This window comes from Anser brachyrhynchus, assembly GCF_964034855.1.
Source record: "Anser brachyrhynchus genome assembly, chromosome: 7".
Classification (NCBI taxonomy): Eukaryota; Metazoa; Chordata; class Aves; order Anseriformes; family Anatidae; genus Anser; species Anser brachyrhynchus.
Window position 1 is genome coordinate 31,366,007 of NC_137701.1, and position 17,099 is coordinate 31,383,105.

The 17,099-nt window shown below is 40.8% G+C and overlaps 2 long non-coding RNA genes across 2 annotated transcripts in view; one reads left to right on the forward strand and one right to left on the reverse strand.

Annotated features, from left to right (window-relative positions):
• Positions 1–17,099, reverse strand: part of LOC308197729 — an 88,137-nt gene that overhangs the window by 38,571 nt on the left and 32,467 nt on the right. The window contains exon 2 of the long non-coding RNA XR_013953244.1: positions 6,038–6,093. This is a non-coding gene — a long non-coding RNA (uncharacterized lncRNA). The remainder of the gene's footprint in view (positions 1–6,037; positions 6,094–17,099) is intronic.
• The window catches only part of LOC308197727, a 63,690-nt gene that overhangs the window by 16,187 nt on the left and 30,404 nt on the right, over positions 1–17,099 (forward strand). The window contains exons 2-3 of the long non-coding RNA XR_013953242.1: positions 11,997–12,112; positions 13,967–14,112. This is a non-coding gene — a long non-coding RNA (uncharacterized lncRNA). The remainder of the gene's footprint in view (positions 1–11,996; positions 12,113–13,966; positions 14,113–17,099) is intronic.

The window sequence follows — 17,099 nt, forward strand, 5'->3', positions numbered from 1 at the left end:
TCCTCAGTAAAGGTTTTGGCTTTACTGCTCAAGCCTTTATAACCCACAGAGGAGAGCCTGCACATAAAAAAAAACATGAAAATTAATGAATGTGGACTTGCAGCAGTGAGAAAGTTGGAATTCCTGCTCTTTGGGAACTTCCAGCGTGTCAAAGCTTATTATTCTAAGCTGAAGCAAGTACTTCCAAAGTAATAAATTTGCACGAAAACTGAAATTTCTTTTAATTCCTGCTCAGAATTGCCAATATTTTCATTGTTCTTAAGTAGAAATGGGAATGGAGAATTACCTATATTGAAATGTTTCCTTTTGTTTATTGGGTTTGCCAAACATGCTCAATTTGCCTGAAATACAGTTAATACTGATCTTCAATTTTTGTGAGGGTCCGTCTTCTGGCTTTGTAGATAAAAGGACAGAACCCCCAGATTTTCATAATGGTTAAACTTTTCTGTCCAAGCTACATTTTCCATACAGCACTAGAATCACATGAGTATCCAGCGCAGCATATAATTCAGTCCACACTAAATGCATGTTATTTCTTGGGAGCTGCAGTCCCCTAAATGACCACGGGCCTATAGCAGGGAACAGAGCTGTGAATTATAAGTCCCACAAAGCAATGCACAAACAAGGAAATGAAATTGAACGTCATGGTGAATTAAGACAAAAAATATATATATTTTTTATTTAAAAGAAATGAAAACCGAGCCTTTCTGAACTTGGATTGCATTTCATTTAGGTTGCAACACTTCATTTTGCATCATCTCTATTGTTATTTTGAAAATCCTTCACTTTGGGAAATTATTTTGGTGGACACTGCTATTCCCACTGGAAACCTGAAACAGTGGAAATCTCTTGACCACCTCTGTTTTGGTAGGTACCTTCTCTGCTCTGGCAAGGACAAGTACAACCCAGCAATTCTGGTGAATCAACATAGGTGAAAAGGAGCCAGAGGAAATTAGCTGCTATAGCCATCTTCACCAGTAAAAGTATTTAGGGCTGTTAGATTCTCAACACATCTACAATGACTTCTCTTTCTCACCCTCTCACCTGCCAGCCTTGTGCCTCTTCTGCTGACAAATAACTGTTATCCTAACCTTCTCTTACTCCACAGCACGTTATTAAGAGTTGCACTGACATAAGGGGGCATGCTCTCGTATAAAGGGGGAAGGTGCTGAAACCAAAGAGATTTCTGAGAAACAACATAGCTTCCCAGTATACTTGCTCTGTTGTAATGAGCTGCATTTCCAGTAGACATATTGCTATTTTACCCAGAATTTAAACTTCCTGTTGCAGCTCAGTGAAGTTCCTGGGGCGAGATTCTCAGCTGGTACAAAACAGAGTAGCTCCTGCTGGTCACACTGTTTGAAATTAGGTAAGAGTACCCCCCTCCAAGGCATTCATTGCAGTTATGCATCGTACCGTCAAAGCATCTGATGTTGTCTTGAACACCAACCATAAGCTTCCTGTCCTGATCCAGCCCACAAAGTCAAGAGCTCAGGAAGTAAATAAAACTGACTGCATAAATGCATTTTGTAGGCCACGGGGAAGAAAAAAAGTGTTCACGGAGCACATTTCATTTTCCATTGGTGCTTCTGGCAACCTCCTTCTTCTACACATCATCATCGGAGAGACAAAACCCAGGCTTCCTCTTGCATACACAAGAAAGGGAGACTTCCCCTGTGCTCCGCTGCACTGTGAGCTGTAAATTTTTGAAGAGCTCTGCTATAATCTTTTACAGTCTGCAATCCCACCCTTCAGCTTAATGAAATGGAATGGTACAAATGCTCTCTGGACATTTCACTGCTGACAGTTACCCAAAGTTTGCTTCAGCTGTTACAATAAGGGTATTTTATTGTCTTTTCTTTTTTTCTCTTGTACAATTTCATGACTAACTGTGTGTAAAATGGAAGGAATTCGACTATCCTTTCTTCATCCAGTTGGACACAAACTGGACTGGTTCCTTTAACTCACTTTTCAGCTGGCAGGAGCTTGCTTTCTGTTTTCTTTTAAATGTCAGAAAAGGTTAAATAGACTCTTCAAATCTGCAATAGATTTTGAAGACCTCTGGGGGTATAACCTTCATGAGAGAAACAGTTTATATTAGTTCAAACAACGAATTTGAGTTCAAAACCTGGAAGGCAAGAAAAACAAACCTAAAATGTGTCTCATGTAAAATTGGGGGGGGATTGGTTGTTTTGTTTTGTTTTAAAACTGATCTGATATAAGGAAAGAGGAGTGTTTGACTCTATAGCTTTCTTGATTTTTATATATATATTTTTTTTGATTTATATTCAGTTACAGCTTGGAAATACATGCAAGACATGCAGATCAAGGAGGTAGATATCAGCAAGTGATTCCCATCATTTTCCAGTGTTTGCTTAATATTCTGCTTTAATGCAGGATTTTCAAAGGGACTGAGACCCTAGCTAGCCTGTCACATCTCTGCCCACTTGAAACAGAAAGCAAATGCAAACACTGGGTCTAAAAAGCTTAAAGGAAAGTTGGCAAGGACTTCAGCTTTCACAACTTGCTGAAAAATTCAGCATTCCTCATACCAGCGAAACTAGCTACCATCCCAACTCGGAGTTTGTTTGGCAGATATAATCTTTAATTTGGGAGGAGGGCAGGAGAGGAGAGTGTAGAGAAGTGCTTGGATCCATATAGCTGCCTATCTCAAGTTGCTTTTGCCTTGGAATCTGTAAGATGGTACCTTGTAAAGGACTGAATGAGGATATGCATAGGTTTTGAACAGTGCTGAGCATTACGTGACTAAGGCCTTAGCTTTCAAACTCCAAACATAGTCCAAGCTACCATACAAATACACTAATACCAAATGCCTACAGATTGAAAAATAGCTTGCCTTTTATTACTGCCAGCTACATGCAAGGATCTTACAAATACAGGGTGACCACATTTTTAAGCTTGTTTGAATGCATCTTCTTCTCTTTTCCACTGACAATATTGTCCATAAGGAAAACAGAAAATTTTGTCTGGTAATGTGGAACATCCCAAGCCATTCTGTGGGATGCCAGTCAAATACTCAGAAGTCTTGTCTTTTAGATATAAAGATAAGACACTATTTATGAGCAGGAGTGCTTTGAAAATGCATCCATGCTGCTTCCAGGTCACAACTGGACTATCACACAGTGCTGAGCTCAAGTGCCCAAATGCAGCTGGTCACCTCTCTGCTCCTCAGTGGGGACCTCATTCCCACGAGTCCCACATTTCAGTTGCTCCATGCTTGCTCCTGCCTGTGCTGTCCTTAAAGAAGAGAAGCCCACGCTGAGCTCCCAACAGGCGTTTGGGTAGAGAGCAGTGGAGGGGAGTGAGGAAGCATCTGAGCAGACGGAGATCACGTTACAGCAGCGCTAAGCCCCTCACCTCAGCACTGTTTCTGGTGCCAGGATCCTTTCCCAGTGCTTCCTTGCCTTAAGAAAAATGTGAAAAGTGGTTTAATTGGCCTCGGGCCTGTTATCACTTATGACAGCAGTGATCAGAAACAGGGTCCATTAACAGCCCTAGTATTTAACGCATGTATTCACTTACGAGTAGAAGGCTCCCTGTCTGTATGATTAATGTCATCTCAACATGTTCTATTAACAAAAAATATGAAGCACTTTGATTTTTTTCTCCTATGTGACTGACAACATAAACACATTGTCAAAAGCATTGAACAGATGGTTAGGTGCTTAGGAAAGTCTGCTACATTTAAAGTCACTGGCCTTCAGTGAGTACTTAAACCACCACGGGCAGTAACTGAACGAAGGCTGTCCTTCATTTCCTCAGAGAGAGATGGAGTGAAACATGGTGACACCTTGCAGCTTTCATACAGAAGTAATTCTGCATTCCCATGATAGTCTCTAGTAGCAAGGCAGCCTCTTATCTGAAGCTGATGGTCTAACATCAGTAGAGAATGGCACAAGGAACAGAGATGGTTATCTGGTGTGGTATGGCAGCGTGCAGAGAACAGAGCTCCACTACATACAGGAAGGATTCTTGCAGAGTGCCAGTATTTGCTCTTGAATCATGTAGAGCAGCCTTCTCGATTGTACTTTGCTGGAAAGGATGCTCTGCTTGTGTTTCCCTTTTGTCTACACAATAAGCTTTAAGTGATCACCTGCCACTATCCTTGGGGCTGTCTGTCTTGGCAATCAAAATGCTCTTTCTCATCATTTCCTAGAGATCATCACAGCTTCACCCTCCCCAGTGTCTTGTTTCACTTTTGGGTCTTTCACCAGCTTGAGTAATGAGCGTTGATCATCAGCTTCACTCCCACAACATGAATGAATTATTTGTGCAGAGATCTCTTAGCATGATGACAAATCTGCAGGGGCCTTTGTCTTCCTTTCTGCTACCTGAGGGAGGTCCAGTTCTTCTTGTTCACAGGTTCCTATGGCATAGATTGCCTTGTGCTCTCTTCAGCAGCTGGTATGGTTGTCATTATATACAGGGCTAAAATCTGGTAGAATTAGCATTATATTCAGCGCTATAAACAGAAAAGGAATAAAATACTGGAAGGAACCTGCAACCTCCCTTTTCCCTCTTCTTTTCTTTACCGTGTAAACCAAACTATCCTCATTTCTCAAGCTCTACAGTCACTTTATGAATTCACGCATCTAAAAGGCAGTTTTCTCAGTTTCTTCTGAATGATTTCCTGCAAATATTCTTGTCAGTTTCTCAACTGTCAGATTTTTAATTATAATTATTTTTTAATCTTGAATAAGAAATGTCTGAGATCTTTCAGTGCTAATCCATTACCATTATTTGATTTACCGATCCTTTTTTTTTTTTTTTTTTACAGTGAACCTTTCACTCCTAGTGAGAAAATGTGATAGCCTTTCATAGAGTAACTTGAATGCTGTAGCATCTTTTCAGGTCCAGGCACTGTCTTAATGTCTCTCTTCCTTGGAACTCACTTCTGATGAACCAACAGAACCTATTTCAACCTTTCTGTTTGCCCTCATAGGGCTATTAATTCACCAAATTGGTATCAGTGCTACAAAAAAAAAAAAGTGGTATGTAAAATAGCTTGATTAAAGAATCGTGGAAGAAATATCCTAAAAGCAAACCATTTTGGACAAAGGTCTCATCAAACAACCTTGGTGTCTTTCTGTAGAGTACCCTACTGTTTAAGTCTGACTCCAAGGAATGAGATAAGTCAGCAGGAAAACTAGTACTGTTCCCACTTACTTGATCTCTCACTGCCATCCAACATCCTCTGTTAGAACAAGGTGGCAAAGATTTGTGATTTAATATTTGATATTTGACACAGCTGAGAGCCAGGCATGGCCATGGAGAATTTGGTGTGGGCCCTCCAAACACATGGGTATTGATGTAAAAAAACTTCCCCATCACAGGAAAGCAGTTGCGTCCCCAGTGAGAAGACAGAAATCCTTTAAAATATTAAGCAAAACTTCTAAGTATGGTTTCTGAAAATGACAATCACAATCTAGTTACTGTATAGCAGTGTTAATTAAACACGGCTCATTAGAGAGCTCATTAGAGATGTTATATGTTTGGATTACTGTCATTAGTTTTACTGAATTGTTAGTGCTCCGTATTTTGATTTAAAATAAATGGGTATTGAACAATATATGCAGAAGGAACAAATTAAAAATTGACTGACGGATCTCAAAATTTCAATCCATGGGAAAAGACTGAATGACTGCATTTTTAGTGCTGCTCTTCTAGGATGAGGCTCATTTCGGATATGTAATTTCATCACTGATTTGGTAATAGATGTAAAATCCTTGCTGATGAAGGATACTGGGTGACAAAAACATAGCTAGAGCAATGATTTATAGTGAAAGCAATCACTTGGTAAATTCAAATGAAAATATTTCAGTAAAAGTTTCTGCCTTAGGGAAAGCCAGTAAGTACATCATGCCTACAGAAAGGCTATCCATCGGTACAAATGTTTTAGCTTAAGATAGAATTTAGAAAAAGGCTGTTCATTCTGGTTATGAAAACAAGTTAAACAGGGTGGTTGAGGTCATAGGGTATGTTGAAAGAGAAGTAATATGGTAACAGATGATATTACCTCTTCAGATGACATTTACTGAAGCCAGCTTGTTACATTCAGTTCTGAATCCACACCTGAGAAAGGACACGAAAAACAAGACTTTGCAGAATGAAACCACATGATTACTTTAGGTCTGGAGAAATCCCTGCACCATGGGAGAGTTAAAGAAATCAATCTGTTTAACTAATCATGAAGGCAACTGGGGAGATGAGAGGTGACTTGATTACTCTATAATTACCTTCCCAAGGAAAAAATAGCAGTTGCTAAAGAGGTCTTTAATTCAGCAGAGAAATGCAGAACAAGAATCAGTAGCTTGGAGTTGACTTAAAAGTTGGCATATTATTTAACAGTGAGGGGGAAGGGAGAAGAATAGGCTAATTGGAGTAATCTGCCTCCAGAAACAGTGAACTCTCTCTCATGCCTTGTCTTCTCCAAATAAGACTTGAGTATCTTTCTAGAAAACAGTTTCACTGAGCAGTGCTAATGGGTTTTACTAGATAGTGACTGGGAGAAAAAACTGTACCTTGTATTCATGAAATATATAGGCAGTCAAATCAGATAGCTCTAATGGTCTGGCCTAGATTCAGAGAATTTAAAACTAAGAACTGCCTGGTACTGAACAGGACTATGTGAGATGTTTTAGTTTCACAGTAGTACAGTAACCTTTTGAACAAATTATATTTGACCTCTGCATCCTGGTTGTGTTTAATTCTCTTGGGAAAAATGCCAGGGTATTGATTGACTTACTGGTAGTTGAATAGGCTAAGACAAATCTTACAAAGTGATCTAGCATGAATAATGCTTATTTATGTGATTTATTTATTTATTTATTTCCTTATTTCTTTCTTTTCTTATTTCCTTATTTCCCGGTGGAAAACAATCTGAAATGAAAAGCTCAGCTGATTCTGTTGTAACAGTCTTAGTGGGGCTCTGACATACTGGATTGCAGATATTGCTTGATGCAAACTGAAGCTTTAATGACAGTAGTTAATAATGTCTTTATCTGCTGCTAATAAATCCAGTCTCTTATAGAAATTACTTTTGTTGTTGTTCTATCTTCCTGTTTTTGTGACTGTGTGCTGGGCTGAGGAAAGCCAGGAGCAAATAATTGGCTATTTCAATATTATCTATCCAGACCATACTCTTTTGTCTATCTTTGTTTTTCAGCTAAATTTTTGGCTATAAATGTCTCGGATTTATCTTGCGTGGAAAAAAAATGTAGAAAGTGAATGGCCTTCTCAATACTCTTGCAGTATCGTGTTAGCCTGGCCCATGCTTTGTTGCTTTCCACAGATACCCCTCTTTCTCAACATGCTACTGTCTTTAGAGAAGCCACATATTAGATGCACTTAGCCTAAATATTGAAAATGTTTTTACATTCTCCGAAAGTTCTTGGTGCTCATTACAAGATATGTGTGCACATCTCATCCCTAAAATCCACAAAGCGTTATTCATGACCTACTACTTTCCAAGGCATATGGGAGAAATAAAATGACTGGTTTAACTGATGTTGTTCCTTCCTAATCCATTCAGAACATTTTGAATTTGAGAGAGGAGTTGTTTTCTTGAGCAATTTAGTTTTTTCTGGTTGTTTTCCAAAAGCTAGGCAATTTTGGATAATCATCCATTTTCCAAACACACCAGTGCATGGTCAGACTGTGACCCGTCTCTCTGGAATAACTTGCAGGATGCGTTCTACTATTTTATCCAGCAGATGTGACACTGAGACATGTCTTCCATTTGCACTTGTTTATGCACTGTGATACACAGATAGAACTAGACAACCAAATCTCTTTGTTTTAACTAGTCATAACAGTCATGAATGGATGGCTGGGCTACTAAGCACTTCCTACTTCTGAAGGGTTGGAGCTAAGAACACTTTTAATACAAAAGGAAAACAGTTTGTGATTTTTGAAAGTCTCATAGCTTACAGCCAAGGAGCATACTCCTGAACATCTGATTCCTTTTGTGACTGTCTAAACTTGTGATTCAGAGATGGACAAGATGAAGCCTGTTGATCCCTTCCTGTGTGATATTCATCCTGTCAAAGTTGTTTGAAAGTAGAGTACATTCTATATACACTAGGAATTTACTCAACTCATGCATCTTTCGCTGTTGACAATACTATCCCCACCCAGCTCTTAAAATTAAATGATCTTTTGGACAAGTGTTGTAGATCTTGGCATTCTTCTAAACAGACCATGTCCATTTTTTGGCCAACTTCTTGTAATTATCATTGGCTCTTTTGTTTTTGTTTGGTACTTTAGATTTCTGGACAATTTCCACAGTAATACAGAGAACATTTTTAGATTTATTCCTCTAGAAGGGTCAATGAGCCAAGGTAAAATAGGTGTAGTTGGTTTGTAAAGCAGTTGAGAGATTTTGGCCTGGAAAGAGGCTGAGAAAGACTGAAAACACCACAGAAGCCTGCAGCATCAGGTTTAAAAAATAAGAGCAGCCCGTTGCACTAGTAAAGAATTTGGTGCCATGCTTTAAAAGGTAAAATCAAAGAATTCTGTGTGCCATATAAAGTTGAAAGGGAAGCAGTATCCAAAAGGGTTGGGTGACCAGTTTTGAAACACTGTTTGAATAAGATGGATGGATTGGAGCTTGCCATACTTGGTTTGAGGCCAGGAATAATCTTTTCAAAGCTAGAAGTGCTTTTGATCTCTGCCTACTCCTCCTCATCGCTGTGAATCTCCAGGGATACAACCCTACCGTGCAATACAAGGGAAAGAAAATGTGCTTCAGAGGAGGGAGAGGAAAAAGGAGAAGGAAGCCAAAGAAATAGTATCTGAGAACAACACCGCTGCCTGTAATGACACTGACCCGCTGGTGCCAGTGGAAGAGTTTTGTAATATTTTTCCAGGTCTGCTCTTGTTTTTGATACTGGACTGTGGAGCTGGCTTGGTGATTGTGTACCACCCTCCACCCACTTCCAAGGATTTTGAGAATTGTTTCAGTTCGTATGGACCTGTGACTTGGAAGTAGACACAAAATGTTTTATGGGCCAAAAGTCCCATCGGGCAAAACTGAGTCAAACTGATGGAAGAATTGGCTCCATAGACACATTGAGGAGTGGGGTCTTTTTGTCACTATCATTATCTCAGCTAGGAGGTAGCTGTCTTGGAGGTGTAATGCAATGGGTTTGTAGAGTGCAACAGTCCCAGTGAGTGATTTGGGAAGAAACAAAGGGGAATAATCCATAAAATGATTACAATAGAGGACTCAAGAGGCACATGGTATTGTTTATAATGGAATTTATGCAGCTTAGTTGGAATGACATCTCAACTCTAGTTTTAAAAAAATAAGCATCTTGTCTTTCAAGGACCACATTAGACCTCTTTGCTGCACAGTGCTTCTGAAACCACCTTAGATTTAATTTTGGGTCAGACTTAACTTGGAGAGGAGGCTGTGTCCATGGGATTACTGAGGCCACATCTCCAAGGCAGACCTCTGCGTGGAGGTCTGTTGTAGCCTGCAAAAGCGAGGAAATTAGAAGGCCTTTCTGGGAGCATACAGTCATATCTGGACACCTCTTTTCTACAATTCACTTGCCACTAAGACTGAGACAGAATCATGGCCTCCTGTTGGGTGGCATATCTTATGATGCATGGGAGATTTTAATAAGCTTTTTCTGTGAGTAATATAATCTCCTGGGACTGTGGATACAGGCTCAAGCCATGGAATAAATGTGGCTTTTTAGGCTTACAGTTGTCCTGAGCAACATTCTCCACTCAAAACCCCACCCTGCGCTTGCTGGCGGGAGAGTATAAACAGTCAGTTGGAAACTTCCTCTGGTTTCTTCCCATCCAATTCAGAAATTCCCAGTGTGGAGGTACCAAACAGCACCTCTGGCTGTGGCCACCACACAAATCACTTCTGAAAGGCACTGTGGCCATGGCTGCAAGGAAGCCTGCAGACCACTTGGGTCCCTGAAGCCCCAGGAGGGAGCCAGCACCTCAGGGGCTCTGGTGCCGAGCGAATTGCATAGATGCAGATTATCTGACTGAGGTGGGTCTCTGCTTTCTGAATCGTTGAAGGGCCAGCCATGCCCCAGTCAGACTTCACATTCACATCTTGTGCCATTTGCAAGGCTATGCTGTTTTGTTCAGCACCCTGCTTTGCACACATGCTTACTCATGCTGTATAAATGAATTACCCAGTGTTCCTTCTCTGCTCCTCTGCACACATCTAGCCTCAGCTCCGGTCAATTCACCTTCACCTGCTGATTGTCACAACATTATTAACTCTTCAGAAATGTTATACTCTACTGTTTGTCTTTCTTTTGTGTCCAGAAAAATATGCTAATCTTCTCTGGAAAAAAAAAAAAAGAGAGAGAAGAGAAAGGGAAAGGAAAGAAAGGGGAGGAAGGAAGGAGAAAGAAAGAAAAAGAGAGAAAGAAAAAGAGAGAAAGGAAAAGAAAAGGGGAAGGGAAAGAGAAGAATCAATTTGTTGATTCTTTAAGGGGAAGAAAGTATTTCTTGAAGGGAAGGGGGGGGAGGGGGGAGAGAGAAAAGATTAAAGAAACCTTGTATTTGCCCTTGAAGCCTTTTCTTTTAAAGGTTTTATTAATTTGCTGACAATGTTAATTTACCAGCATCTCCATCAACACCCCACCCGCTCCACAGATCCTTTAGCCAACTTTTAAAACCAAACTGAATTCTAGAGAAAACTCACAAGATGTATGGGAAAAAAAATCAGCTTGTCAAACTTTATACTGATCAGTGGTGGTACAAAACAAAATGTCAAAAAGCAATCTTCCCTCTTACTTTTCTTGTCAAAAAACACACCCTCTTGCCCTGCTCCCACCACCACCACCACTCGCACCTTAAAAATAAATGCAATAAAAAGCAAAAGAAAATAAACCCCTTTTGGACCGTTTTGGAGAATGAAAGCTTTGAAAGTAAAACAATTCCATAAAATGATCCAACAGCAATTCAAAATAAGCTGGTCACACAGAATAAGTTGGGTTACAGCATTTGGAAAAACCACTGCATACGTTCCTACCCAAGGTCTGGTAAAGGGCAGCCGCAAATTGTCTGATCACAAAGAAGGAATTTCCCCCTCATTGGTTTGTGGCAAGTGTACGTGAGGCTACGAGTGATGTTCAAATGAGACAATCTGAGCACAGGCTCTACTAAGTGATCCTGTTGCAGTCTCTAGATTCAGTAGCAGTGAAAATGGAGTATGGAGAAAGAAGGAGACAGTACTATAACTCAAGTGAGACAGGAGCCAGTATAGACAGAAGATGCTCAGGGCCAGCACTGAGCAGGAGGAAAGTCCTAACAGATGTTTTCAAGTATCCTGATAATGTCAGATAGGAACAGGATGATCAGATGTTAGCATGGAGATGTTTCCCATCCCCTACTGCTCTGAAGAACAAAGTCAGTGGAAGAATTCATGGGAATTAAAATTCTCCTTTTTGTGAAACCACTTGGGCTCAGTTATGGAAGGCACAGGGTATCTTCAATCCTCACTAACAATGCATCCTGTCAAGGGAAGCTCAGTAGCAAGCAGGAGATCCTCAGGTTCTTGCTGAAGTCACTGATATTGGCAGCATTCATTCTTTCAGGTTCGTTCTCCAGGTGTAAAACAGTAAGAGAATTCTCCCTGCTATCTTACACATCTATGTGCAACCCTTAAAGCATTCGTGAGCTTGGGTAAGATCAACCTATAAAGCAGAAATGGAATTAAGTGAAGCAAAAGCTGTGGAGCAGCATCATATGCATTGCATTTGGAATCCTCCACTGTTTTGACTGCTAAATGGGAGGTGCTGTGATTAATCTGTGATTATGTGACTCACCATAATTATGTCGTGTTGAAATTGAATTTATTGAAGCATGAATCATTTCACCCAAAGTGGAACTTAATTGCTGTAGTGCAGTAGAAGCCATTTCAAGGAGAGGTCGTTATGTTGGGTGAAACCTTCACCTCCATTCAAACAACAAAAAGATTTTGCATTGTGTCTTACAAGATGGTGAAATTTGTCTCTGAAATGGGAAGAGAATTCATCAACCCTTAAAGTCCTGTTTGAAGAGCTGGGAAATGTTCTGGCAACGTGATGGTGAAAAGCTGCTTTAGGCTGAGAAGGTACGTAAATATCGATTTGAGTCTGCGAGGCTGCCATTGCTATTTGAATGCTGTATCATTCCCCTCAGCCACAGACCTCCCACTGCTTCACTGTTATTTCTGGGCACATGCTCGCCAGGGCTGGTGTATGCCCACAATAAACCTGTAATTTCATCAGTAAGAGTAGACTAGAGAAATACAGCAAAGATGAGCCTGGTACTCCTGCTTTGGACGACACATGCAGGAGGTTGGAGTATGTGGTAGTCCTGTGGCGTGTCTCTCAACCAGCAGCCCTGTATAACACAGAGAAACCTAAGGTCAACTTGGATTTTTTCCCCCATTTTTAAGGGAGAGATCCACAGTTTGTATTCAGTTGTTTGGATTTTTGGATGGAGAAGGCTTTTTTCAAATGCTAATTTTTATGGGTAGACTTTTTGTTCCTTTTTTTTTTTTTTTTTTTTTTTTTACCAGAAAGCCACATTTAATGAAACAGTCTTTGTATTCAGTTTTATTCAGTTTAGGAGGAAAAAAAATACATTTTCTCCTCTGATGTAAAATGGACCTTTTTCCTAAGCAGATTTTAGTATAATTATTGCTAGCATACATGAAGAAGGATAAACAATGGCTCTCTGGGGTAAGAATTTTTTTTACAGTTGTTAAATTTCCTGCTCTATTTTTAAAATTCCTGCTGCTGCTGTTGTCTATAGCACAGCAGTAGCAAAGACCCACAATAGCAGTTAAGGTTGAAACGGGGATGAAAATTGCTATTGAAAACAAAACCAAAGCTAGGAAATACTTTGCAGTCCATAATGGCCAACCAGACAGAAGAATTATATAGGGCAAAAAATGGGGAAAATTTGCTCCTAGATTTCCCACTACATGTCTATTCAGAGATTTGTCACTAGCTTCTGGAAAAAAATGAAAGAATCCTTCTTCGTATCACTCGACCTCACTGCTCTGTGTTGGTACTATTGTTTCCCCCCAACTATATTTAGTCAATGGGAAAGTGATGAAGGAGTCCCATCTGGTACATCAGAGGATGCCTTTTTGTTGGGATCACATCTGGTTTACGTTCACACTGAGTCTTGGAAGGGCGATGTGGAGCCAGGGTATTTGCTTGGCTATTACAAAATTGTTACTTATTTCTAGCAAGGCACTCTTGAAAGCAAATATTCAGTGCAAAAGAGCTGGGCTTTACAGACATTGAAAGGGAAAGAGATTTGGGGGGGGAGAGAGAGAGAGAGAGAGAGGGACTCTGAATGTGTCTGTCATATGTGATGAATTAGTTATCAAAAAGGTTTCCCGTTCAAGAGGAGAGGCTGTGTAAGGTATTAGCATCAGTCCTTTTCTTCAGAAACTGCCTCTCTAGAGAGGGCTTTCATTGACCCTGTCCAACAACTTTCCAGTTTTCAGTTTGTTACTGGAAACACTGGTTCTTGTGTTGGTCATACACAATCCTTTCATTTTTTCAAAGACTGCCTGTTGACATCTATGACAATCATTTTATCCCCAGAGTTCCTGCAGTCTGGAGATTTGTCCCATCATGGTTTCTGGCAGAGACTTTTCTTTCGTCTACTCTTGGGTTTTTTTGGAGAGAGGGAGACACTTCAAGTTTTTTCATTGCCAAAAATAGGTTTTCAGGATACAGTATATGGCACTTTAGGCATGCAGAGATGACAGGAGAAAATCTTTTGTCTAGAATTCCAACTTCAAACCATTGTCAACTACTATCTGTATTTTCTGAGGTCCATCCATTCACAGCCAGAACGGTACAAAATACTTTTGAAATTAATCTCAAGCATGATGCTAGATCAGTCCTCTTCCCACCATCGTGTTCATTTCTGGTTTGACATTGCTGCATGCCTTATGTTTCAGGGAAGGTGTGCAATCAGCCATGCTCCAGGAGGACACATGATTTCAGATCTAGGGCTCAGAAACCAGTCTCTGCATTCCCCTGTCCACTGAGTGGCACACAGTCCCTGCGCAAATGGATAGCCATGGCTTGGAAGAGGACACAATAGGTATGAGCCCCCAAGACTGGGATGAGCACCTGTTTTTTATCTTAGCACAACATTCGATTTTTTTTTCTGGTTCTCTGCACCTGCCAGGTGAAGTTTAGAGCTGCAGACAGGCTGTATAGATGCACAGGCAGTAGAAGTGCTAGCAGCATTGTGGGCCGAAGAGTCAGAGAGGCAAAGATGGTAGTAAAGGAGGACTTCTAGAGTCCTTGTACTACTTCATCCCCAAGCAGATCTGTGGATGCCTGACCTTTACATAGTAGGAGGAATGGAGAAAACAATGACATTTCAGGATCAAGATAGCAAATCACTTTTCATATAATGATCTGGCATTTCTCAGAGACTTTTTGGCCCTTCTTGGGGGCACAGTCAGGCACTGTAGCTGCTGAGCAAGCTTACTATTGTGGAGGATGGCTTCTGCAGCTCTTTCCAGGCTGTGCAAAACATGAGGCAAATCTTTTTTGAATAATTCTATTCTTCGTGTTTGGATGACTTTTTAGTTTTAAATATCTTAGAGTTATATAACTTGTTATATATTTCTATCTATCCATTTATCTATTTGTCCATCTGTATTTGTTGAGAAACATACAAACCTTACCATAAATGTTTTGCTGTTATTATCCTGCTTTCCCTTCTCCTTTTTTTACCACATCAACAAAAAACATTTTAGAAAGCCCTCAGGAAAAGTCCCTCCAGAAGACATTTCAAGAAAGAAAAAGCAAGTTTATTTTCTTTTTAACCCTCCCATTATTTTTCTGAAAGTTGCTACTCTCCTCCCCATCACCCCTGCAGATGTCTCCACCAAATCAAAACTTTTACTCTAGAGTGGCTTCCTCAGGAAACTGAGTTTAATGTGATCATGTTGTTTATGTGTCAGCCCATACAACCTCCAGCTAGCAGCTTTGTAACCTGACAGGCAGGGGAGAACGCCTAAAAATATTGTGCCTATCATATTTCATCAAAATAAGCAAGTGGAGAAAGGAGAGAGACTCTCTTGCTTGGGGATCACACCTTTTATTGAGCACTGGAGAATCCATGCAAGTGAGAGCTTTTGGAAACGAGCTTTCATTTCTTCCTCTGCTTATGGAACTACTTTGTCTGTGGGCTGTCACTGCTCTCCCTAATTACAGTCCCTTCCCCTGGGCTGTATCGCTTTTTCAGCAAGTGTGAAATATTGCCTTGGAATCCATCGTCTCACGATTCACCTTGGGTCTGGCCTGGAGGATTGTGCAATTTCTGCGGTCTGCTCCAGTGCAAACAGGAAAAAGAATCCGAGCCTCAGTTTTTACAATGTGCAGCTTGCGTGCAGGAAACGCATCGACTCAGCAGCATCTCTGGGACATTTATTGCTCTCTGCTCTCTCGCCAGCAAGGCCTGGGCCATTAGCTCTGCTGGCGGACAGCTCTGAGCCATTGGCGTTCGTTGGGCCTCTGGTGGCCCATCATCCTGCTGGAGGTCAGCTGGAACAGGGCTGGAGGAGTCTGCAGGCGCTGCTTGGGAAATAGGGGACGGCTTCTTCCTCTTCCAGAAAGGCAATGTGAACAAGTGAGATGCTCCTGCTTCTCCTTCACATCATCCTGACCTGCTCCGAGTTACAAGCTCAGTCCGTTCATTTGTTTTTGATGGCAGCCCGCAGTCAAGTGCTAATGGCACAGCTAGCTGCACTCTAGTGAAGATCAAATGTGAATCCATCCTTACTCAAGGGACCTGCTTTCCTCACCCACCTGCTACATTTTCCACCCAGCTCAGCTGCAGCTTTCTGCTTTGGTCTTGCACCTTCTGGGGATGAAGTTTCCTGCTGTGGACAGAGATGGAGCCTTGGCGCACTGGGTTGAAGTCTTCAGCTTTTTAATTAAGGCACTTACACTCAGATGGGATGAATCCCCATCCTGTCCGCAGTTGTGTTTTTCATAGTCATTGATACTATACAAATCAATCCTACAGCTCACTAGTGAGCAGTTCATGCCAGGTAAAACATGCAAGCTTTAAAAAAGTCTTTCTCCCACACTTTTCTTGCTGTCCAAATCCAGCAAGGAATAGCTTCTTTTTCTGAATTAGTTTCCATTGACATGTTTTCTCAGTTAACTTTACTCAGAAAAAGGAAATGGCTTAGTCCTTGCTATTTTCTGAAGGCAAGGAATTTGCCCAGTAATCTGACCCACCATGCAGATGTGCAATGATGGGACATCTGGTGGGACACATGGAGATGCAGCACTGATATTTTGGGATTCCCCCTTCTGGCTTTCTAGACTCCATCCTCTGGCACTGAGTTGCTGAGCTGGGTCACTCCTTCTCAATAAGTCCCTTTCTCCTTCTCTAGATGTTGGTTTCTCTACATTTTATTAACTGCATTGAGGTTACTAGCCCACAGGAGAATATATAGCCTGGGACCACAATTCCCAGAAGGCAATGCATTGGTGAAGCATGACAGGAAGTCTTGGTAGGACCTCAGAGGAAGGGATCCTATGTAGGCCATCTCAGGGATGAAGTGCTTTCACTGTTTACATTTTAAATGTCAAAGCAGGATATTTTGACATTTACAAATAATAATAAAAAAATAGCTTTTGACATTTCCACAGAATAAGAATTATGGATTTTTTTTCTTTAACCTCATGTTTTGGAACCTAAAGCAAATTTGAAAATGTCAGACTTTCCCAAGGGTTGGAGATTCAGAATTTTTTCTCAGCTGTAGTTGTGATGCTTGGGATTACCTCTGGTAACCAAGGGATCCACAGCCCGAACAGTGCAATGCTCTGCAGGCTCAGGCAGAAAAGAAGAATTTCCTCTGTTTGTTCTGTATTTTGAAAGACCTCGTTTTTAAATCCATTCCTTCATTATCAGATATAGTTCTGCAAACTAGGCAATTCTATCTCATAGCTTTCTTCTTTACTACAGAGCAGTCCTACTGCTTAACCCTGCCTAAAATCAGGAGCGTAAAATTCTTAAGGAGAAAAAAAAAAAAAAAAGAGAGTGAGAGAGAGAGAGTTTAG